Below are 24323 nucleotides of genomic sequence, written 5' to 3'. Positions count from 1 at the left end.
TTTTCTCAGTAATGATGAAAATTAATGTTAATACGCAGTTTGAGTGTACAGCGGGGTGGGGGGAGGGGCAGGGGATGGATCTCTGCAGGAACAATGAAGATCTCCATTTTTTTTCCTCTTTCCCGCATTTACAGTGGGGAGGTGCAATCTGTCAGCCTATCAGCAGCGCACACATGGAGCGAAGTGCTTTTTTTCACACAAGCAAGGGCATGTGTCATTGGCAGTGTATGTCACATGTCCTTGCCCTATAAGACCAAGCCATTTTCCCCGTCGCCACCATTTTCTCACTGCTGCAGCTGCGTGTTAGACGGCACCGCTGTTGCTGTGTGCGCTATACCTTGTTAATTTAAAGCCAATTTTCGCACAAATCTACAGATAGCTTGGGAGTAGGGAATAGTTGTGATTGCAGTCCTTTTAAGGACTAGGTTACAGCATTTCCTACGACTTTTATCAGGCAGGTCTGTGCTCTTAAATAGATAGATTGTGGGAGTAAAGACTAATTGTAATTGGAGTCCTTTTCAGGACTAGGTTACATCAGTTCCTATCAGTTTTTGCCAGGCAGGTGTGTGCCAGTGCTGTGCAAGTTTTTTTCACAGCATTTGGCTGAATCTAGCAAAGCTAATCCTTTTTGGCCTATTGCAGAGTGTGTTAGTCAGTGGAGTAGCCTATCTGTGTTGCAAGATATACCACCTGTGTATAGAATACCAATTTTTTTACTGCACCTAGTGAAGTAAAATCTTTTGGGCATAGCATCATACTATTAGTCCATCTATACTGACCTCCATCAGGTTGCAAATTGAATATAATTTTTTTCTGCATCTAGCTCTGAAAAAATATTGGGCTTCTAGCTGTGTGTGGGACTTGTTCTATTAATCCATCTATACAGACCTCCATCAGGTTGCAAACTGAATATATTTTTTTCTGCATCTACCTCTGAAAAAATATTGGGCTTCTAGCTGTGTGTGGGACTTGTTCTATTAATCCATCTATACAGACCTCCATCAGGTTGCACACTGAATATATTTTTTTCTGCATCTACCTCTGAAAAAATATTGGGCTTCTAGCTGTGTGTGGGACTTGTTGTATTAGTCCATCTATATTGACCTCCATCAGGTTGCAAACTGAATATATTTTTTTCTGCATCTATCTCTGAAAAAATATTGGGCTTCTAGCTGTGTGTGGGACTTGTTCTATTAATCCATCTATACAGACCTCCATCAGGTTGCAAACTGAATATATTTTTTTCTGCATCTACCTCTGAAAAAATATTGGGCTTCTAGCTGTGTGTGGGACTTGTTCTACTAATCCATCTATACAGACCTCCATCAGGTTGCAAACTGAATATATTTTTTTCTGCATCTACCTCTGAAAAAATATTGGGCTTCTAGCTGTGTGTGGGACTTGTTCTATTAATCCATCTATACAGACCTCCATTAGGTTGCAAACTGAATATATTTTTTTCTGCATCTACCTCTGAAAAAATATTGGGCTTCTAGCTGTGTGTGGGACTTGTTGTATTAGTCCATCTATACTGACCTCCATCAGGTTGCAAACTGAATATATTTTTTTCTGCATCTACCTCTGAAAAAATATTGGGCTTCTAGCTGTGTGTGGGACTTGTTCTATTAATCCATCTATACAGACCTCCATCAGGTTGCAAACTGAATATATTTTTTTCTGCATCTACCTCTGAAAAAATATTGGGCTTCTAGCTGTGTGTGGGACTTGTTGTATTAGTCCATCTATACAGACCTCCATCAGGTTGCAAACTGAATATATTTTTTTCTGCATCTACCTCTGAAAAAATATTGGGCTTCTAGCTGTGTGTGGGACTTGTTCTATTAATCCATCTATACAGACCTCCATCAGGTTGCAAACTGAATATATTTTTTTCTGCATCTACCTCTGAAAAAATATTGGGCTTCTAGCTGTGTGTGGGACTTGTTGTATTAGTCCATCTATACTGACCTCCATCAGGTTGCAAACTGAATATATTTTTTTCTGCATCTACCTCTGAAAAAATATTGGGCTTCTAGCTGTGTGTGGGACTTGTTCTATTAATCCATCTATACAGACCTCCATCAGGTTGCAAACTGAATATATTTTTTTCTGCATCTACCTCTGAAAAAATATTGGGCTTCTAGCTGTGTGTGGGACTTGTTCTATTAATCCATCTATACAGACCTCCATCAGGTTGCAAACTGAATATATATTTTTCTGCATCTACCTCTGAAAAAATATTGGGCTTCTAGCTGTGTGTGGGACTTGTTCTATTAATCCATCTATACAGACCTCCATCAGGTTGCAAACTGAATATATTTTTTTCTGCATCTACCTCTGAAAAAATATTGGGCTTCTAGCTGTGTGTGGGACTTGTTCTATTAATCCATCTCTACAGACCTCCATTAGGTTGCAAACTGAATATATTTTTTTCTGCATCTACCTCTGAAAAAATATTGGGCTTCTAGCTGTGTGTGGGACTTGTTGTATTAGTCCATCTATACAGACCTCCATCAGGTTGCAAACTGAATATATTTTTTTCTGCATCTACCTCTGAAAAAATATTGGCTTCTAGCTGTGTGTGGGACTTGTTCTATTAATCCATCTATACAGACCTCCATCAGGTTGCAAACTGAATATATTTTTTTCTGCATCTACCTCTGAAAAAATATTGGGCTTCTAGCTGTGTGTGGGACTTGTTGTATTAGTCGATCTATACTGACCTCCATCAGTTTGCAAACTGAATATATTTTTTTCTGCATCTACCTCTGAAAAAATATTGGGCTTCTAGCTGTGTGTGGGACTTGTTCTATTAATCCATCTATACAGACCTCCATCAGGTTGCAAACTGAATATATTTTTTTCTGCGTCTACCTCTGAAAAAAGATTGGGCTTCTAGCTGTGTGTGGGACTTGTTGTATTAGTCCATCTATACTGACCTCCATCAGGTTGCAAACTGAATATATTTTTTTCTGCATCTACCTCTGAAAAAATATTGGGCTTCTAGCTGTGTGTGGGACTTGTTCTATTAATCCATCTATACAGACCTCCATCAGGTTGCAAATTGAATATATTTTTTTCTGCATCTAGCTCTGAAAAAATATTTGGCCTTCTAGCAGTGTGTGGGATTTTCTCTATTAGTCCATCTATACTGACCTCCATCAGGTTGCAAATTGAATATAATTTTTTTCTGCATCTAACCCAGCCAATAGTTTTGGCCTAATACCACAGTTTGGCCACTCCGCTCTGCTCGGTTCCCATCCATTGTTTTTTTGTGCAAACAACTCCAGAGTTGTTAATTAGTTAACCACCAAAATGAGTGGAAAAAGGCCTGCTGCTGGTGGAAAGGTGAATAGGCGTGTTGGGAAGGGGAAAAAAGGTTGTGTCCGTGGGGTAGGTGTTAAAGCAACAGTAACATCTGCAGAAGAAAGACCATCTTCCAACCAAACTAAAATGTCTACTTCTTTTAGCGGACAATGTGATAAGATACCTTTCTTACGGCCACGCCAATCGCTACAAATTCCAGATGAGGCACAAAAACAGCAGGTGCTTCAACGGATATCAAGTGCTCCTTTAAGTGGGCTCTCCTCCACATCAACTTCAACATCACAAATACTCCAGTCCTCAAAGGTGTCACCCCAATCGCACTTGCTTCCTCACAGCTCCCAAATCTCCAGCTGCCCGTCTGAGTATGAGGTAGAACAGATGGTTGAGTCTGCAGAGCTGTTTACTCATACTATAGCCTGGGAATCAGAGGTCGACTCCAGCGCTTCTGTGAATCCAGACGAGGAAATGATCTGCACTGATGCCCAGAATCTTTATGAGTCGGATCCAGGACCAGACGCAGAAGGTTCTGACCATAATGTAGACCCTCATTCCCAAACTGTAACTCCTGTTGGTGGAGACAATGAGGAAGACGATGATAAGACTCAAATACCTGATTGGAGCGACAACTTTAGTTTTTTGTCAGGGCAGGAACAGGTTGGCTCTGAGGACGACGGGTGTGATAACGCACAGGGTGATGATGATGAGGTTGGAGATCCCACTTACTGTCAACCCACAGTCAGCCAAGAGATGAGGTCAGCAGAGGAGGTGGAGGAAGATGCTAGTGACGACGAGGTCAGGTTGCGCCTTCCTGGACAGAGACGTAGTACTGGAAGCACGTCAACAACTGCATCCTCAAACACAACTCTGCCTCTCACCACAAGTCGTGGTGGCTCTTCAGGTCGCATGGGTGCTAAGCCTTGCATAGCCTGGGCATTTTTTCAGATCGATAAAGATGACCCAACTTGTGTTATCTGTAACATTTGTCAGCAAAAGCTAAGTAGAGGCCAAAAAATACATAGTTTGAGTACTTCATGCATGAACCGGCACATGGACATGAAGCATAAGTTGCAGTGGGAAGCTCAGTGTGCTACAATGCGGCCTAGCCGGCCGGGCCAACCACCGTCTGCCATATCTTGTGCATCCGCGGCCTCTTCATCCTCTGTGACTGGGGGGACAGCAGTCACACCTGTTTTGGGGCGCAGACCTGCCACCTCTTTACCCGCAACAGCCAGCGTGATTGGCAGGTCATCATTTTCTTTGGAGGTGGTAACATCAGCTGGTGTTGAGCGCTGTCCGACATCGATAGCACCACCTTTGGATCAAGGCAACCTAACATGTCCGCCTGCATCTTCCTCACAGACCGGCAGTTTGCCGGGGACACCCTTATCAACCCCGTCTAAGCACAATAGCCAGCCCTCGGTCCCTCAGATGTGGACAAGTAAAAGACCATTTACTCCTAGCCATGAGAAAGCTAAGAGGTTGAATTTCACCATCTGCAAGTTCTTGGCTACAGAAATGCTGCCTTTCCGCCTGGTGGACACAGAGGATTTTCGAGACCTTATGTCCGTCGCAGTGCCCCAGTACCAGATGCCCAGTCGGCACTACTTCTCAAAGAAAGGTGTGCCTGCGCTCCACCAGCATGTCGCACACAACATCACCGCTTCTTTGAGAAACTCTGTGTGTGACAGGGTGCATTTCACCACAGACACTTGGACGAGTAGGCATGGACAGGGGCGTTACCTGTCGCTGACTGGGCACTGGGTAACTATGGTGACAGCAGGACAAGGGGCTGCTGTCCAAGTCTTGCCGTCCCCACGAGTTGTGCGTCAATCCTCTTTATGTCAAAGTTCCTCCACTGCTTCTGCCTACTCAACCTCCTCTCGGTCTTCCACCTGCACCCAAAGCCTGTCTGGTCATGCCACAAGCTTTCTAACTGCGCAGAAGGGAACCTGCACACCTCCTTACTATGCTGGCAGTAGGGCTCAACGTCATCAGGCGGTTTTTACATTGAAATGTCTGGGAAATGTGAGTCACACAGCTGAGGAGTTGTGGTCAGCTCTGGAGAACCAATTTCATGAATGGTTGTCTCCACTGGACCTGAAACCAGGGAAGGCCGTGTGCGACAATGCTGCAAACCTGGGTGCGGCCCTTCGCCGGGGCAATGTCACACACGTGCCTTGTATGGCTCACGTGTTGAAACTGGTTGTCCAGCAATTTTTAGCCCACTATCCCAGACTAGATGGCCTTCTGCAGAGGGCACGGCCGCTGTGTGCTCACTTTCGCCATTCGCATCCCGCAGCTCAGCGACTTACATCTCTACAGAAGTCGTTGGGCCTGCCACTTCACCGGCTAAAATGCGATGTGCCTACCCGGTGGAATTCAACTCTGCACATGTTGCAGCGACTGTGGCAGCACCGACAAGCCCTGGTGCAATACGTTCTGACATATAGCCTGGGCCAACGAGATCCAGAGGTGGGGCAAATCACGCTGGAGGAGTTGTCTCAGATCAGGGACCTATGCACCCTTCTGCACAGTTTTGAAATGGCGACGAAGATGTTTAGTGCTGACGATGCCATTATCAGCATGACTATTCTGGTGATTTACATGCTGGAGCACATGTTAAACAGAATTCGGAGTCAGGTGGTGGCACAAGAGGAGGTGGAGGAAGTAGAGGAGGAGGAGTTGTATGCGGAAGGGCTAACATCTGCAAGGTCCAGACGGTCGGCAGCACCAAGGCGGCAGGCATGTGAGGGTGGGGGACATGGTTTTACCAGGGCGCATGTTAGCAGCCAAACTAGTTAGGAAGGTGCAGGAGCCCAGGAAGAAGTGGAGGACGAACTGATGGAAGACTCATCAGATGAGGGAGACCTTGATCACATTTCTGTTGTGCGAGGTTGGGGGGAGAGGACAGAGGAAGGAAGCATGATTGTTACCTCGCCACCAACACAACAGGGACTTGGTGCTCCTGGATGCGCAACACACATGAGTGCCTTCTTGCTGCACTACCTGCAACATGACCCTCGAATTGTGAGAATTAGAAATAATCCTGACTACTGGGTTGCCACACTGTTAGATCCCCGGTACAAAAGTAAATTTGCAGAAATTATTCCTGCCATAGAAAGGGATGCACGCATGCAGGAGTATCAGCAGAGACTGTTGCAGAATATTACATGTGCTTTTCCACAAAATACCAGTGGTGCACGTAGTGAATCTCACAGTTCCAACTTGCCAACCGTGGGACCGTCAAGTGTTCAGCACTCAAACCGTAACAGAACCACAGTATCTGCTGGTAACATCAATTTTGCGGAATAATTTCACCACTTTTTTAGCCCATCCTTTGCAAGGCCACAGGAGACAAGAAGTCTGACACATAGTCAACGCCTATTGACGATGGTACAGGAGTATCTCCAAGTAAACATTGAAGCCATGACTGTGTCACTGGACCCTTGCTCTTTTTGGGCTTCCAATCTGGATAAATGGCCGGAGCTAGCCACTTACGCCTTGGAGATCTTGTCATGCCCCGCAGCCAGCGTTCTGTCTGAACATGTGTTCAGCGCTGCTGGTGGTGTGCTGACAGATAAGCGCACGCGGCTCTCCACTGATAATGTAGACAGACTCACGTTCATAAAGATGAACATATCATGGATCCGAAACGACTTTTCTACCCCTGTGTCATCCTGGGGAGAGTAAAAGCTTGATGATTGGTTAAAATCACCCTACCAACCGTTTTAAGCTTTCAAATTACTAATCATGTTTATCTGTATCTTGGCTGGAAAATAATTTGGGCTTTGTAGCAGTGTGCAGCACTGATTCTATTAGGCCATCTATAATAAGCTCCACCAGATTTAAAATTACTAATCATGTTTATCTGTATCTTGACTGGAAAATAATTTGGGCTTTGCAGCAGTGTGCAGCACTGATCCTATTAGGCCATCTATACTAAAGCTTCACCAGATTTAAAATTAATAATAATTTTTAGCTGCATCTAGCCCGGAAAATAATTTTGGGGCTCCGAGATGCGCAAGACACATAAGTGCCTTCTTGCTGCACTACCTGCAGCATGACCCTCATATTGTCAGAATTCGAAGTAATCATGACTACTGGGTTGCCACACTCTTAGATCCCCCAAACTTTTCGATCAACCTTTTCATTTTAATAAAGACCAAAAAAATGGTCATTTTTGAAATTATAAGCATTAGCAGGTTGTTAGAAACTGAAATCAAACAGTTTTCAACTCAAAACTTTATTCTAGGTGATGTTACATTTTCACATAGGACCCCTTGTTCGAAAGGAGCTTCTGAACTCTCTCGTCCATTGAATTTGTCAGGTTTTGGATGGTTTCTGCTTCAATTGTTTTGCATGAGGACAGAATACCCTCCCAGAGCTGTTGCTTAGATGTGAACTGCCTCCCGCCATCATAGACACTCCTTTTAATGATGCTCCAAAGGTTCTGAATGCGGTAGAGGTCAGGGGAGCATGGGGGTCACACCATAAGTTTGTCCCCTTTTATGCCCATATCAGCCAGAGATGCAGATGTTTTATGTGCAGCATGAGATGGTACATTATCATGCAGAAAAATGATCTTGCTGTGAAACACACGGTTCTTCTTCTTGAACCATGGCAGGAAGTGCTGTTTGAGAAAATCCACATACATTATGGAGTTCATCTTTAGCGCCTTCAGGGATCCTAAAGGGGCCGACAATCTCTCTCCCCATGATTCCAGCCCAAAACATTACTCCACCTCCTCCTTGTTGGCGCTGTAGCCGTGTTTGCGTGGGGTGTCCATCAACCAGCCATCCTCCACTCCATCCATCTGGACCATCGAGCGCTGCACGGCACTCATCCGTGAACAAAACAGTTTTGAAATCAGTCTTCATGTAATGTTTGGCCCACTGGAGCCGTTTCTGCTTGTGTGAAGTGGATAGAGGAGGTCGACAGGATGGCGTATGCACAGCTGCAAACCTCTGAAGGACCCTGCATCTTGTTGTTCGGGGGACGTTGGAGGCACAAGCAGCTTCAAAAACTTGTCTGCTGCTATGACAAGGCTTTTTTGCCGCTGCTCTTTCAACCTGACGTAATTGCCTGTAGGAAAGAGTCCTCAATTTGCCCTTATCAGCACGCACACGTGTGTACTGTGAATCAGCTACATACTTCTTGATTGCCAAGACACTTCATCCTGATCATCGCACAATGTTGATTGTAGTCATGCCTTGACCTAAACACTCCACAATTTGTTGCTTCTCAGCAGCCGACACATCCTTTTTCTTTCCCATTTTGGCAGAAAATGTCGGCTGCTTAATAATGTGAGACAGCCTTCTTAAGTAGTCTTGCCTTTCATTGGACACACCTGCCAAACTAATTAGCACAGGTGTCTGCAATTGCTTACAGTGATATAAAGAGCTCTGACACACATCACCATCAATGAGTTTAACTGACAAACAAACAAATTCTTCCCTTATCACTCCTAAACACTTTTTGCATAATAATTTGGAACACAGTGTACATGTGCTTTTCCACAAAACACCAGTGATTCACGTAGTGAATCTTACAGTTCTAACTTGCCAACCGTGGTCTGTATGGAGTTGTTCAATAAAGGGCCCAAAATTAAGATAACATAGATGGGAGAGGTCTCTATGAATAGGAATTCCTAAGTATTTGATACCCTGTGAGGGCCAGGCAAAGGGAAAGTTGGACTGGATGGAATCCTATATGGATTTGGGGAGGGAGACATCGAGGGCCTCAGACTTCGCTGCATTGATTTTAAAATTTGACCATGTAACAAAGTGATCTATTTCAGCCATAACAGCATGGATGGATATATGTGATTGAGTGATATATACTAGGACATCATCAATAAATAGAGAGCACTTGTACTCGGTGCCTCCCACCTCAATCCACCTAATATTGGGGTTATGGCGAATTGATGAGAGCAGGTGCTCCGTCACTAGGATGTATAAGAGAGGGGACAGAGAACATCCCTGCCTTGTCCCATTGATGATTGTGAAAGGTGATGAAAATGTTCTGACGCGCCCCCTGGGCCTTGGGACACCCGGAGCCGGACCCTTTTTGGTGGATGCTGGTGGTTGTAGTCTCCGTGGCGGCGACCCGGTTCCGTGGCTCAGGGCGGTCAAACCAGTGGCGGAACTATTTATGTAGTTTTGATGTTTAAATGTCCGACTACGCCACCCGTGGATTGCGGTCAGAGTGAACCGCCGCTCCAGGGCAGACCGCTGAGGCTGGTGTTGTGGGTGCAGCAGAGCGTAGCATAACTCCCCACGGGAGGAGTATAGCCTCAGGGGAGTGTATGCGGAGGATGGGGGTGATGGTGCAGGGCAGCAGCAGTAATGACACGGAGTCAGTGATGCAGTCCAGGGCCTTTACTCACAGTTCTTATTATCCAGACCACGTCTGCAGGTAACGGCTGCCCACGTCGTACTGTGCTCACCGGGTGAGGGGCTCAGACAACTCCCAGATAACTTTGGAGTGCTTCACAGGACCCCCTTTGTGTGTCCTTTGTCTGGCCTTTCTTACCAACCCTTCTGTCCGGCTGCCTCGGGCCTCCTCTTGGTAAACTTGGCGCCAGTTTCCCTGACCCTATGTGGTGCCTTCCTAGCGGGTGTAGCGGGGGGCTGCGCCACATAAAATGTCACAGCCTCCTGTTTCTAGCTGAGGGTCGTTTCCTGCCTCCACTAGTTTCGGGGACCGGTCTCCCCCTTTGGCTTGACCCCTCCACGCAGGTGGATTCGGGCGTGCGGTGGTGACTCGCCCGTCCGCACCCCTGAGATCCCTTCGTTCCTCGTTCCTGGAGCCTTCTCCGCTCCTCTTCCTTCCTTCTCCCTCTTCCAGGCCTGGGCCTCTGTTACTAGGCCCGCCTCCGGAGCAGAGCTCATGCAGAGCCCCTGCGCTCTGCCACTTCTGCTCAGACTTCTCTGCACTGAACTAAGAAGGTGCCCACCTTTTATACTCCCTTCTCAATGCACCCAGGAACTGCTTCCTCCCTGCTCCTGCACTACAGGGTTCCCCTTCCTCAGTTTTCCCTCCCCCCACTCCAGCCAGGGACAGGGACTGTCGTGCCCATCTCAGGGGCATATTGGTCGCCCTGCCCCACGGCAATGTGGTGTAATGCATGCAGGTGTCGGGTCCTGATCCACACTACATCCTTACCTGAGAGTGAGATATCACACCTCTGGGTGAGGTGCAATACCTCTGTAGCAACCGAGCCCTCAGGGTGCTACAGTTCCATATATCTTCAGCCTAGGTGACGTATTGCGATACAGGGCCGTGATTTTGGCTATAAAAGGGTCCCCTAGACCCCTACCCCAAGCTTTTTAAGAGAATCATATATGGCGTGCCAGGAGACTCTATGGAATGCTTTCTCAGCATCCAAGTAGAGTATCTAATTACAATTTTTTAACTGCATCTAGCCCAGGAAATACTTTGTGCCTAGTAGCAGTGTCTGCTAGTCAGCGGATTATCCCGGCTGTTAAGCAAGCTACACCACCTGTAGTTTGGACACTTCATTTTTTCAAAGGAAATGCTTCGGGACCACGGGATACTCAGTGAAGAGCATCAGGAGGCACCCCAAGGCATAGGGGCTCGGACTGGCAGTAGGATGCCTTGCGGTGGACAGCTGAGCTCGATCCTTATAAAAGCTTTTTAACTGCAGCAGCTTTAGTGGACGCTACTGGAGCTGGAATTACGCGGCTGCTGGCATGAGACTTGCCCTCCAATAGATCCTTGTAAATGGATTTAAAGTGTATTTATTCAAATTAGAGAGACAATTTAAATTAAAAAGCTTAGAGCTGCCTCCACCACAGGGGGGCTCACTCGACCCACCAGCGGACAGGCACCAGTATTGGGAGAGGGGGGCTGGCCGTCAGGGTTCACCGCGGCTCTGGCACAAACCCGGCGACACGGAGGTGGCACGGGCAGGAGCGGACTGAACGTGTCGGCTTTTCACTCTTTGGATTTTAGAAGGGCATGACATGCCTATATCTTTGTCTTTCCCTCCTTTTACTCCTCCACCTCTTTTCTTTTCGCATGACTATATGTACTTGTCACTTTTCCATGTGCTAGTTGTCTTCTGAGCAGTTTGTCAGCTTTTGGACACCTTTGAAGGTGTTTTCTATGTGTTTCTATGTGTTTTTGTTTGCCTGCCATTGGTTTTAACGGTGTTCGAAGGTGTTCGACGAACAGTTCGACGAACAGTTCGGCGAACACACGGGTGTTCGACGAACCGAACCGAACTCGAACACTACGGGGGTGGCTCAACACTACTCCAAAGCAAATTCTATGACCTCATGTTTGTACTCTTAATTTATGTCCTGTTTACTTGTTACTTATTAATTTTCTCTTGACCTTGTTTTTGCTATTTACCTACCTTGACCTTGACCTATCGATAATGAATACCGCCCTCCCAAATCTATTTATTGTCTGACTATAATATTGCCTGGAGGAAATTCTCTCTGTGTCGAGACTGAGGATAAATTCCTTAAACCCTGCATCTAGGCTACTGTCCAAATTCAATGCTGCCCCTGTAGGTCCATCACCTAGTTTATTATACTTTATCTAAGGCAAAAAAATTACTATTTTTATGGTTCACTTCAAATGGCACAGCTTATAGAATATAAAGGGACAGATGATTTTTTATGCACATTTCTGCAGATATTCTTGCAGTCAATAGCCAGACATACATTAGCCCCTGTGTGTCATAGGTGATAGCCAGTTACTCTGCAGTTGGTTGCAGGAGATCTCTACGTTTGGCATTACAGACATCTTCTTAGAGGCTGGCTGTCTCTAGGATCCAGCTGCTACCTCCCTATTGCTAATTAGCTCCCTGGCTTGGGTGTATTAATACCTGGTGTGTCTGAGAGGGAGGTGCTGGCAATATTCATTACTACTTGTGAGGTTTTAGCATGAGCAGTACTTCGTCCTCTCTGGAGCTTGAGGCCATGTGTGCATTTGTCTGGAGTCGTCTAAAGCTGAGCAATCTCTCCTGCTTGTCTACCCTTGTTGTCTATAGAGTTTAGTGGAGATCAACTAGTGCTCATCTCCTCCCTTTCCTAGCCTTAGCCATACGCCAGGAAAAGTGAGGGCAAGGCATGAGTGCGGCGATTGGTGAAGAGCCAATATAGGGACGGTAGTTGAGACAGGGTGACACTAGACCAGACTAGGAGGTCTCCACTCCCCCTTTCCCTAATGTCTGGGCTCTCTTTACCTCTTCCCTCTCTGTTGAACTAAGTCTTTCCCACACCTTGCGTGATACAGTGGTTGAAACTAATCCATGTGACAAAAGTGGATATTCCTTGGATTTTGAACTGTGCACCACATGTCAATTTCTGCAAGGAAAATGTCTGATGCATTGGAAAGATTTGTCAAATCTCTATCATCGGCCCCATATTGTAATCTACTGCTGCAATTCTGTCCAGTGTGGATGTAACCTAAAAATCTACAGGAATTCAAATATATTATCATACATCTAATTATGATGATGCAGATCTATTTCTAATAGAGATGAGCGGATCTTTTGAAATTCTAATTTCCTGACTTTGCTGAATTTTCTCCAAAAAAATTGATTAACGGCAAATAAATTTGCACGGATCTCCATACTGGAAAGCTTGTAATTGCTCAGAAAATACATGAGGGGAAGAAGAGAAAGAGAACGCCTGCTGACCATAAGAGCTTACACTCTACAAGAGAGAGAGAGAACGAGTGGACCTCGCTGACCATAAGAGCTTACACTCTACAGGAGAGACAGAGGGTGAGGGAGGACACTGCTAACCACCAGAGTTTACACTCTACAAGAGAAAGAGAGAACCCTGCTGACCATAAGAGCTTACACCCTGCAGGAGATATAGAGAGTGAGGGAGGACCCCGCTGACCACCAGAGCTTACACTCTACAGGAAAAAGAGAGAAAGAGAGGACCCCGCTGACCATAAGAGCTTACACTCTGCAGGAGAGATAGAGAGTGAGAGGACTCTGCTGACCATAAGAGCTTGCACTCTACAGGAGAGACAAAGAGTGAGGGAGTACACCGCTAACCACCAGAGCTTACACTTTACAAGACAGGACCCCAATGGCCATAAGAGCTTACACTGTACCGAAGAGAGAGAGAGAGAGAGAGAAAGAGGGTTAGACAGAACCATGCTGACCATTAGAGCTTACACTCTACAGGAGAAAAAGAGAGAGAGGACCCTACTGACCATAAGAGCTTACACTCTACAGGAGACAGAAGACCCTGCTGACCATAAGAGATAACACTCTACAGGAAAGAGAGACTTACCCAGTGACTCTGGAGATGGAAAATGACTTACATATACAAACTGTGCTCCACTGGGAACCGCTGATCTGTGATGACCCCAGTACTGACTACCACTGAACAAAGTATGATAATCCACTAGATTTCATAGCTGTAGGGAATTATGGGGAGGTCGGCTTGGCCATGCAAAAAGACATTCACCTGATATCTGATGCTTCAGCAATGTGGAAAATGATGCCGGACAAAATTTTGTTTTGCAAATCACAAATTGTATCTCAAAATGTTCGAATTCATATGAAACTGCAAATTCTAGGAAATTCGACTCCAACTCCATCCTCTGCAGATTTATCCACTCATCATGCTTCGGATTAACTTTGGGTTAAACTCAAGACTGGAGTACAAGTGATTTCTAGTTTTTCACTTTTTAACCTTTAAACATGAATCTGGACTTTGCTGCTTCAAATACCCCAAAGACAAGCTTGGAAGCAGTGGTAGACATGTGAAAGATCAAGGTGGGCTGCTGACAGATAGACTTGATTAGCAGACCATACAAGTCAAATGCAAAAGTACAGACCAGAAGAACACTCTAGTAGTGATGAAAAGAACCTAATGGACCTTCGGAAAATGCTTTGGTGCAAGCTAGACCTTTACAAACTTTTGGGTCAACTACATTGTACTTCAAAGACTGCATCAGGGCGAGCCTGGATACCCTGGGTGGGAGCAAGGCGGAGGACAGCAGGACTTTGGTCTCAGAACATTCAATGCTGTTGGCAACAGAGTAGAGCAGAACACTGGGCATGGACAAAATCAGGTGACAGGAGCATGATATTTAATACCATTGTTTAGTAGGAAATGTAATGGTCACATTATATTTAAAAAAAGGATGTTGTGTGAAGAGAAACTTTGTAGACCTAGATGTCATCATAACTTGTCCAAGGAACCAGTCGTCTGGTGTTAGGACTGAGAGAAGCCTCAGATATCAGGATAAGCAGGCGAGGAAGAGAAAGAGTTAGAAATAATTTTATGTTCAGTGAGAACAGGGAACATTTAGAGCAAGAAGATAATAAGGTAAGAGAAGCTTCACAGAGCCATGCTATACCGGATTATTACAGTACATTGATATTGGGCTATACATATGGTGCTCAGTAATATGATGTAATCCCTCTAATTCTAGTGATTGGTGGAATCTGGACTCCTGGACACCCATTGAAGTCCCCCATCTCTATACGTAGCGGAAGTTTTCCAGAGGATTGAAGAAAACGCAGTAGACATCAAGACATTCACAAGAGAAAGTTCCTGGTATGTTGAACAGATTCATTGATTTGATGCTGTCACAGAGCAGTACACATATTTTGGTCTTTTTGAACAGATTATAAAGCAAAGATCAATAATTTGGTTACAGGAAAATTTAATGTTTTATCATAGACGGATGAGAGAAATGCTCAGCCAGTGTGGAAGAAGTTGCCACCATCAACTGTGTACTAGATAGACAGAAAGAAAGATAGATAGATAGATAGATAGATAGATAGATAGATAGATAGATAGATAGATAGATGGATGGGTGGATGGGTGGATGGGTGGGTGGATGCATGGGTGAATGGATGGATGGATGGATGGATGGGTGGATGGATGGATGGATGGATGGATGGATGGGTGGATGGATGGATGGGTGGATGGATGGATGGGTGGATGGATGGATGGATGGGTGGATGGATGGATGGATGGGTGGGTGGATGGATGGATGGATGGGTGGATGGATGGATGGGTGGATGGATGGATGGATGGGTGGATGGATGGATAGACATGAGAGGCACAATATTTCAGTATGAGACACAAGTTTTATTTTCTTTTAAGATCTAATCTGAATATGAACATTTAAAAAAAATCCAGAAAAGTAGAAAAACTACATAAATAAAATCTTTGAAAATACAATGGTAATTCTTTCTATACACTTTGAATTTACAAACATTATGAGAATTGTTTTTTTTCAGTAGAGTCAGAATTTCAGTATGGAGAATAAAAACGGTTTTAACCCAACTAGATATGAGAACTATACTAGGAATCGCTCTGACCTCCACTAAAGATTAATGGTCTTTAAAATAGTGGTCTACTCACTGGTTTCTTTACTGGGAACCATTGGGAATGATCTTGTCATCTTGTTTGTCATCTTCACAATGAAGAAGAATGATCATCATGGTGTGGATCCTCAATCTAGCCGTAACGGACTTCATCTTTTCATTTTTTTTACCTTTCAGCATTACATACCTTGTTATTCTCCAATGGCAATTTGGACAATTCATGCGTGAGCTTTATTTGTTCCATTTTTTCCTTAACATGTTCGATAGCATCTTCCAGCTCATGGTCATCAGTCTTGATTGTTTCCTTTGTGTCTTTAATCCAGTTTGGTGTCAAAACGACCGAATACCAAGGCTGGCTTTTTGGGTTGCCTTGACCACTTGGAATATTTCCTATGTTTTTTTGCTTATCTTGTTTCATATTCAATGGCAGATATGGAATAAATAAGGTGTCCTGCTATAGCCAGAAAAATATTTATGATAAGGAATGGGTAGGGATTATCAGATTTACCTTCTTCTTTCTCCTTCCCTTTCTCATTATTCTTTCCTATTATGTAACAATCGCTTTACACATGAGAAGAAAACACTTGACCACATCCTCTCGGCCTTATAAAATTATCCTGGCCATTATCATTGTGTTCTTCATCTCCTGGTTCCCATATAATTTGATCCTCCTTTTTAGAATATTTGGAGCCGGTAAGATTGATAGGACAAAAGTACTTCATTGTACTTCATAGACTGCATCAGGGCGAGCATGGATACCCTGGGTGGGAGCAAGTCGGAGGACAGCAGGACTTTGGTCTCAGAACCTTCAATGCTGTTGGCAACAGAGTAGAGCAGAACACTGGGCATGGACAACATCAGGTGACAGGAGCATGATATTTAATAGCATTGTTTAGTAGGACATGTAATGGTCACATTATATTTAAAAAAAGGATGTTGTGTGAAGAGATACTTTGTAGACCTAGATGTCATCATAACTTGTCCAAGAAACCAGTCGTCTGGTGTTAGGACTGAGAGAAGCCTCAGATATCAGGATAAGCAGGTGAGGAAGAGAAAGAGTTAGAAATAATTTTATATTCAGTGAGAACAGGGAACATTTAGAGCAAGAAGATAATAAGGTAAGAGAAGCTTCACAGAGCCATGCTATACAGGATTATTACAGTACATTGATATTGGGCTATACATATGGCGCTCAGTAATATGATGTAATCCCTCTAATTCTAGGGATTGGTGGAATCTGGACTCCTGGACACCCACTGAAGTGCCCCATCTCTATACGTAGCGGAAGTTTTCCAGAGGATTGAAGAAGACGCAGTAGACATCAAGACTAGTGTTGAGCCACCCCCGTAGTGTTCAAGTTCGGTTCGTCGAACACCCGTGTGTTCGCCGAACTGTTCGTCGAACTGTTCATCGAACACCTTCGAACACCGTTAAAACCAATGGCAGGCAAACAAAAACACATAGAAACATATAGAAAACACCTTCAAAGGGGTCCAAAAGCTGACAAACTGCTCAGAAGACACAACTAACACATGGAAAAGTGACAAGTACATATAGTCATGCAAAAAGAAAAGAGGTGGAGGAGTAAAAGGAGGGGGAGACACAGATATAGGCATGTCATGCCCTTTTAAAATCCAAAAAGTGAGAAGCCGACACGGCCAGTTCGTTCCTGCCTGTGCCACCTCCGTGTCGCCGGGTTTGTGCCAGAGCTGCGGTGGACCCTGACGGCCAGCCCCCCTCTCCCAATACTGGTGCCTGTCCGCTGGTGGGTCGAGCGAGCCCCCCTGTGGTGGAGGCAGCTCTAAGCTTTTTAATTTAAATTGTCTCTCTAATTTGAATGAATACACTTTAAATCCTTTTACAAGGATCTATTGGAGGGCAAGTCTCATGCCAGCAGCCGCGTAATTCCAGCTCCAGTAGCGTCCACTAAAGCTGCTGCAGTTAAAAAGCTTTTAAACGGATCGAGCTCAGCTGTCCACCGCAAGGCGTCCTACCGCCAGTCCCAGCCCCTATGCCTTGGGGTGCCTCCTGATGCTCTTCACTGAGTATCCCGTGGTCCCGAAGCATTTCCTTTGAAAAAATTAAGTGTCCAAACTACAGGTGGTATAGCTTGCTTAACAGCCGGGATAATCCGCTGACTAGCAGACACTGCTACTAGGCACAAAGTATTTCCTGGGATAGATGCAGTTAAAAATTTGTAATTAGATACTCTCTTTGGATGCTGAGAAAGCATTCCATAGAGTCTCCTGGCACGCCATATATTATTCTCTTAAAAAGCTTGGGGTAGGGGTCTAGGGGACCCTTTTATAGCCAAAATCATGGCCCTGTATCGCAATAAGTCACCTAGGCTGAAGATATATGGAACTGTAGCACCCTGAGGGCTCGGTTGCTACAGACGTATTGCACCTCACCCAGAGGTGTGATATCTCACTCTCAGGTATGGATGGAGTGTGAATCAGGACCCGACACCTGCATGCATTACACCACATTGCCGTGGGGCTGGGCGACCAATATGCCCCTGAGATGGGCACAACAGTCCTTTTCCCTGGCTGGAGTGGGGGGGAGGGAACACTGAGGAAGGGGAACCCTGTAGTGCAGGAGCAGGGAGGAAGCAGTTCCTGGGTGCATTGAGAAGGGAGTATAAAAGGTGGGCACCATCTTAGTTCAGTGCAGAGAAGTCTGAGCAGAAGTGACAGGGAGCAGGGGCTCTGCATGAGCTCTGCTCCGGAGGCGGGCCTAGTAACAGAGGCCCAGGCCTGGAAGAGGGAGAAGGAAGGAAGAGGAGCGGAGAAGGCTCCAGGAACGAGGAATGAAGGGATCCCAGTGGTGCGGACGGGCGAGTCGCCACCGCACGCCAGAATCCACCTGCGTGGAGGGGTCAGGCCAAAGGGGGAGACCGATCCCCGAAACTAGTGGAGGCAGGAAATGACCCTCAGCTAGAAACCGTAGGCTGTGACATTTTATGTGGCGCAGCCCCTCACGACACCCGCTAGGAAGGCACCACATAGGGTCAGGGAAACTGACGCCAAATTTACCAAGAGGAGGCCCGAGGCAGCCGGACAGAAGGGTTGGTAAGAAAGGCCAGACAAAGGACACACAAAGGGGGTCCTGTGAAGTGCTCCAAAGTTATCTGGGAGTTGTCTGAGCCCCTCACCTGGTGAGCACAGTACGACGAGGGCAGCCGTTACCTGCAGAAGTGGTCTGGATAATAAGAACTGTAAGTAAAGGCCCTGGACTGCATCACTGACTCCGTGTCATTACTGCTGCTGCCCTGCACCATCACCCCTATCCTCCGCATACACTGCCCTGAGGTTATACTCCTAAAAGAATCAGTACTGCACACTGCTACAAAGCCCAAATTATTTTCCAGCCAAGATACAGATAAACATGATTGGTAATTTTAAATCTGGTGGAGTTTAGTATAGATGGCCTAATAGAATCAGTACTGCACACTACTACAAAGCCCAAATCATTTTCCAGCCAAGATACAGATAAACATGATTAGTAATTTGAAAGCTTAAAACGGTTGGTGAGGTGATTTTAACCAATCATCAAGCTTTTACTCTCCCCAGGATGACACAGGGGTAGAAAAGTCGTTTCGGATCCATTATTTGTTCATCTTTATGAACGTGAGTCTGTCTACATTATCAGTGGAGAGCCGCGTGAGCTTATCTGTCAGCACACCACCAGCAGCACTGAACACACGTTCAGACAGAACGCTGGCTGCGGGGCATGACAAGATCTCCAAGGTGTAAGTGGCGAGCTCCGGCCATTTATCCAGATTGGAAGCCCAAAAAGAGCAAGGGTCCAGTGACACAGTCATGGCTTCAATGTTTACTTGGAGATACTCCTGTACCATCGTCTCTAGGCGTTGACTATGTGTCAGACTTCTTGTCTCCTGCGGCCCTGCAAAGGATGGACTAAAAAAGTGGTGAAATTATTCCGCAAAATTGATGTTACCAGCAGATACTGTGTTTCTGTTACGGTTTGAGTGCTGAACACTCGACGGTCCCACGGTTGGCAAGTTGGAACTGTGAGATTCACTACTTGCACCACTGGTGTTTTGTGGAAAAGCACATGTAAGATTCTGCCACAGTCTCTGCTGATAATCATGCATGCGTGCATCCCTTTCTATGGCAGGAATAATTTCTGCAAATTTACTTTTGTACCGGGGATCTAACAGTGTGGCAACCCAGTAGTCAGGATTATTTCTAATTCTCACAATTCGAGGGTCATGTTGCAGGTAGTGCAGCAAGAAGGCACTCATGTGTGTTGCGCATCCAGGAGTACCAAGTCCCTGTTGTGTTGGTGGCGAGGTAACAATCATGCTTCCTTCCTCTGTCCTCTCCCCATAACCTCGCACAACAGAAATGTGATCAAGGTCTCCCTCATCTGATGAGTCTTCCATCAGTTCGTCCTCCACTTATTCCTGGGCTCCTGCACCTTCCTCACTAGTTTGGCTGCTACCATGCGCCCTGGTAAAACCATCTCCCCCACTTTCACATGCCTGCCGCCATGGTGCTGCCAACCGTCTGGACCATGCAGATGTTAGCCCTTCCGCATACAACTCCTCCTCCTCTACTTACTCCACCTCACCTTGTGCCACCACCTGACTCCGAATTCTGTTTAACATGTGCTTCAGCATGTAAATCACCGGAATAGTCATGCTGATAATGGCATCGTCAGCACTAAACATCTTCGTTGCCATTTCAAAACTGTGCAGAAGGGTGCATAGGTCCCTGATCTGAGACCACTCCTCCAGCGTGATTTGCCCCACCTCTGGATCTCGTTGGCCCAGGCTATACGTCAGACCGTATTGCTCCATGGCTTGTCAGTGCTGCCACAGTCGCTGCAACATGTGCAGAGTTGAATTCTACCGGGTAGGCACATCGCATTTTAGCCGGTGAAGTGGCAGGCCCAACGACTACTGTAGAGATGTAAGTCGCTGAGCTGCGGGATGCGAACGTCGGAAGTGAGCACACAGTGACCGTGCCCTCTGCAGAAGGCCATCTAGTCCGGGATAGTGGGCTAAAAATTGCTGGACAACCAGGTTCAACACGTGAGCCATACAAGGCACGTGTGTGACATAGCCCCGGCGAAGGGCCGCACCCAGGTTTGCAGCATTGTCGCACACGGCCTTCCCTGGTTTCAGGTCCAGTGGAGACAACCATTCATGAAATTGGTTCTCCAGTGCTGACCACAACTCCTCAGCTGTGTGACTCACATTTCTCAGACATTTCAAAGTAAAAACCGCCTGATGACATTGAGTCCTACTGCCAGCATAGTAAGGAGGTGTGCAGGATCCCTTCTGCGCAGTTAGAAAGCTTGTGCCATGACCAGACAGGCTTTGGGTGCAGGTGGAGGACCGAGAGGTGGTTGAGGAGGCAGAAGCAGTGGAGGAACTTTGAGATAAAGAGGATTGACGCACAACTCGTGGGGACGGCAAGACTTGGACAGCAGCCCCTTGTCCTGCTGTCACCATAGTCACCCAGTGCCCAGTCAGCGACATGTAACGCCCCTGTCCATGCCTACTCGTCCAAGTGTCTGTGGTGAAATGTACCCTGTCACACACAGAGTTTCTCAAAAAGCGGTGATGTTGTGTGCGACATGCTGGTGGAGCGCAGGCACACCTTTCTTTGAGAAGTAGTGTCGACTGGGCATCTGGTACTGGGGCACTGCGACGGACATAAGGTCTCGAAAATCCTCTGTGTCCACCAGGTGGAAAGGCATCATTTCTGTAGCCAAGAGCTTGCAGATGGTGAAATTCAAACTCTTAGCTTTCTCATGGCTAGGTGGAAGTGGTCTTTTACTTGTCCACATCTGAGGGACCGAGGGCTGGCTGTTGTGCTTAGACGGGGTTGATAAGGGTGTCCCCGGCAAACTGCCGGTCTGTGAGGAAGATGCAGGCGGACATGTTAGGTTGCCTTGATCCAAAGGTGGTGCTATCGATGTCGGACAGCGCTCAACACCAGCTGGTGTTTCCACCTCCAAAGAAAATGATGACCTGTCAATCACGCTGGCTGTTGCGGGTAAAGAGGTGGCAGGTCTGCGTCCCAAAACAGGTGTGACTGCTGTACCCCCAGTCACAGAGGATGAAGAGGCCGCAGATGCACAAGATAGGGCAGACTGTGGTTGGCCCGGCCGGCTAGGCCGCATTGTAGCACAGTGAGCTTCCCACTGCAACTTATGCTTCATGTCCATGTGCCGGTTCATGCATGAAGTACTCAAACTATGTATTTTTTGGCCTCTACTTAGCTTTTGCTGACAAATGTTACAGATAACACGAGTTGGGTCATCTTTATCGATCTGAAAAAATGCCCAGGCTATGCAAGGCTTAGCACCCATGTGACCTGAAGAGCCACCACGACTTGTGGTCAGAGGCAGAGTTGTGTCTGAGGATGCAGTTGTTGACGTGCTTCCAGTACTACGTCTCTGTCCAGGAAGGCGCAACCTGACCTCGTCGTCGATAGCATCCTCCTCCACCTCCTCTGCTGACCTCATCTCTTGGCTGACTGTGGGTTGACAGTAAGTGGGATCTCCAACCTCATCATCATCACCCTGTGTGTTGTCACACCCGTCGTCCTCAGAGCCAACCTGTTCCTGCCCTGACAAAAAACTAAAGTTGTCGCTCCAATCAGGTATTTGAGTCTCATCATCGTCTTCCTCATTGTCTCCACCAACAGGAGTTACAGTTTGGGAATGAGGGTCTACATTATGGTCAGAACCTTCTGCGTCTGGTCCTGGATCCGACTCATAAAGATTCTGGGCATCAGTGCAGATCATTTCCTCGTCTGGATTCACAGAAGCGCTGGAGCCGACTTCTGATTCCCAGGCTATAGTATGAGTAAACAGCTCTGCAGACTCAACCATCTGTTCTACCTCATACTCAGACGGGCAGCTGGAGATTTGGGAACTGTGAGGAAGCAAGTGTGATTGGGGTGACACCTCTGAGGACTGGAGTATTTGTGATGTTGAAGTTGATGTGGTGGAGAGCCCACTTAAAGGAGCACTTGATATCCGTTGAAGCACCTGCTGATTTTGTGCCTCATCTGGAATTTGAAGCGATTGGCTTGGCCGTGAGAAAGGGATCTTATCACATTGTCCACTAAAAGAAGTTGACATTTTAGTTTGGCTGGAAGATGGTCTTTCTTCTGCAGATGTTACTGTTGCTTTAACACCTACCCCACGGACACAACCTTTTTTCCCCTTCCCAACACGCATATTCCCCTTTCCACCAGCAGCAGGCCTTTTTCCACTCATTTTGGTGGTTAACTAATTCACAACTCTGGAGTTGTTTGCACAAAAAAACAATGGATGGGAACCGAGCAGAGCTGAGTGGCCAAACTGTGGTATTAGGCCAAAACTATTGTCTGGGTTAGATGCAGAAAAAAATTATATTCAATTTGCAACCTGATGGAGGTCAGTATAGATGGACTAATAGAACAAGTCCCACACACTGCTAGAAGGCCAAATATTTTTCCAGACCTAGATGCAGATAAAAATTATTTTTAGTTTGCAACCTGATGGAGGTCAGTATAGATGGACTAATAGAACAAGTCCCACACACTGCTAGAAGGCCAAATATTTTTTCAGAGCTAGATGCAGATAAAAATTATTTTTAATTTGCAACCTGATGGAGGTCAGTATAGATGGACTAATAGAACAAGTCCCACACACTGCTAGAAGGCCAAATATTTTTTCAGAGCTAGATGCAGATAAAAATTATTTTTAATTTGCAACCTGATGGAGGTCAGTATAGATGGACTAATAGAACAAGTCCCACACACTGCTAGAAGGCCAAATATTTATCAGAGCTAGATGCAGATAAAAATTATTTTTAATTTGCAACTTGATGGAGGTCAGTGTAGATGGACTAATAGAACAAGTCCCACACACTGCTAGAAGGCCAAATATTTTTCCAGAGCTAGATGCAGAAAAAAATTATATTCAATTTGCAACCTGATGGAGGTCAGTATAGATGGACTAATAGAACAAGTCCCACACACTGCTAGAAGGCCAAATATTTTTTCAGAGCTAGATGCAGATAAAAAATATTTTTATTTTGCAACCTGATGGAGGTCAGTATAGATGGACTAATAGAACCAGTCCCACACACTGCTAGAAGGCCAAATATTTTTTCAGAGCTAGATGCAGAAAAAAATTATATTTAATTTGCAACCTGATGGAGGTCAGTATAGATGGACTAATAGAACAAGTCCCACACATTGCTAGAAGGCCAAAATTTTTTCAGAGCTAGATGCAGATAAAAATTATTTTTAATTTGCAACCTGATGGAGGTCAGTATAGATGGACTAATAGAACAAGTCCCACACACTGCTAGAAGGCCAAATATTTTTTCAGAGCTAGATGCAGATAAAAATTATTTTTAATTTGCAACCTGATGGAGGTCAGTATAGATGGACTAATAGACCAAGTCCCACACACAGCTAGAAGGCCAAATATTTTTTCAGAGCTAGATGCAGAAAAAAATTATATTCAATTTGCAACCTGATGGAGGTCAGTATAGATTGACTAATAGAACAAGTCCCACACACTGCTAGAAGGCCAAATATTTTTTTCAGAACTAGATGCAGATAAAAATTATTTTTAATTTGCAACCTGATGGAGGTCAGTATATATGGACTAATAGAACAAGTCC

The 24323-nt window shown here is 45.6% G+C and overlaps 1 pseudogene; it reads left to right on the top strand.

The window, feature by feature from the left end:
- Nucleotides 1–15673: 15673 nt before the first annotated feature.
- On the top strand, nucleotides 15674–16496 carry LOC141171687 (chemerin-like receptor 1; annotated as a pseudogene).
- The last annotated feature ends 7827 nt before the right edge of the window (nucleotides 16497–24323 follow it).

The sequence above is a fragment of the Phyllobates terribilis genome, unplaced genomic scaffold, assembly GCF_046119375.1.
Source record: "Phyllobates terribilis strain yellow unplaced genomic scaffold, ASM4611937v1 Scaffold_12__6_contigs__length_324123572, whole genome shotgun sequence".
In the NCBI taxonomy this organism is placed as follows: domain Eukaryota; kingdom Metazoa; phylum Chordata; class Amphibia; order Anura; family Dendrobatidae; genus Phyllobates; species Phyllobates terribilis.
Note: the sequence above shows the minus strand (reverse complement) of the source record. Positions and strands in the feature narration are given on the sequence as shown.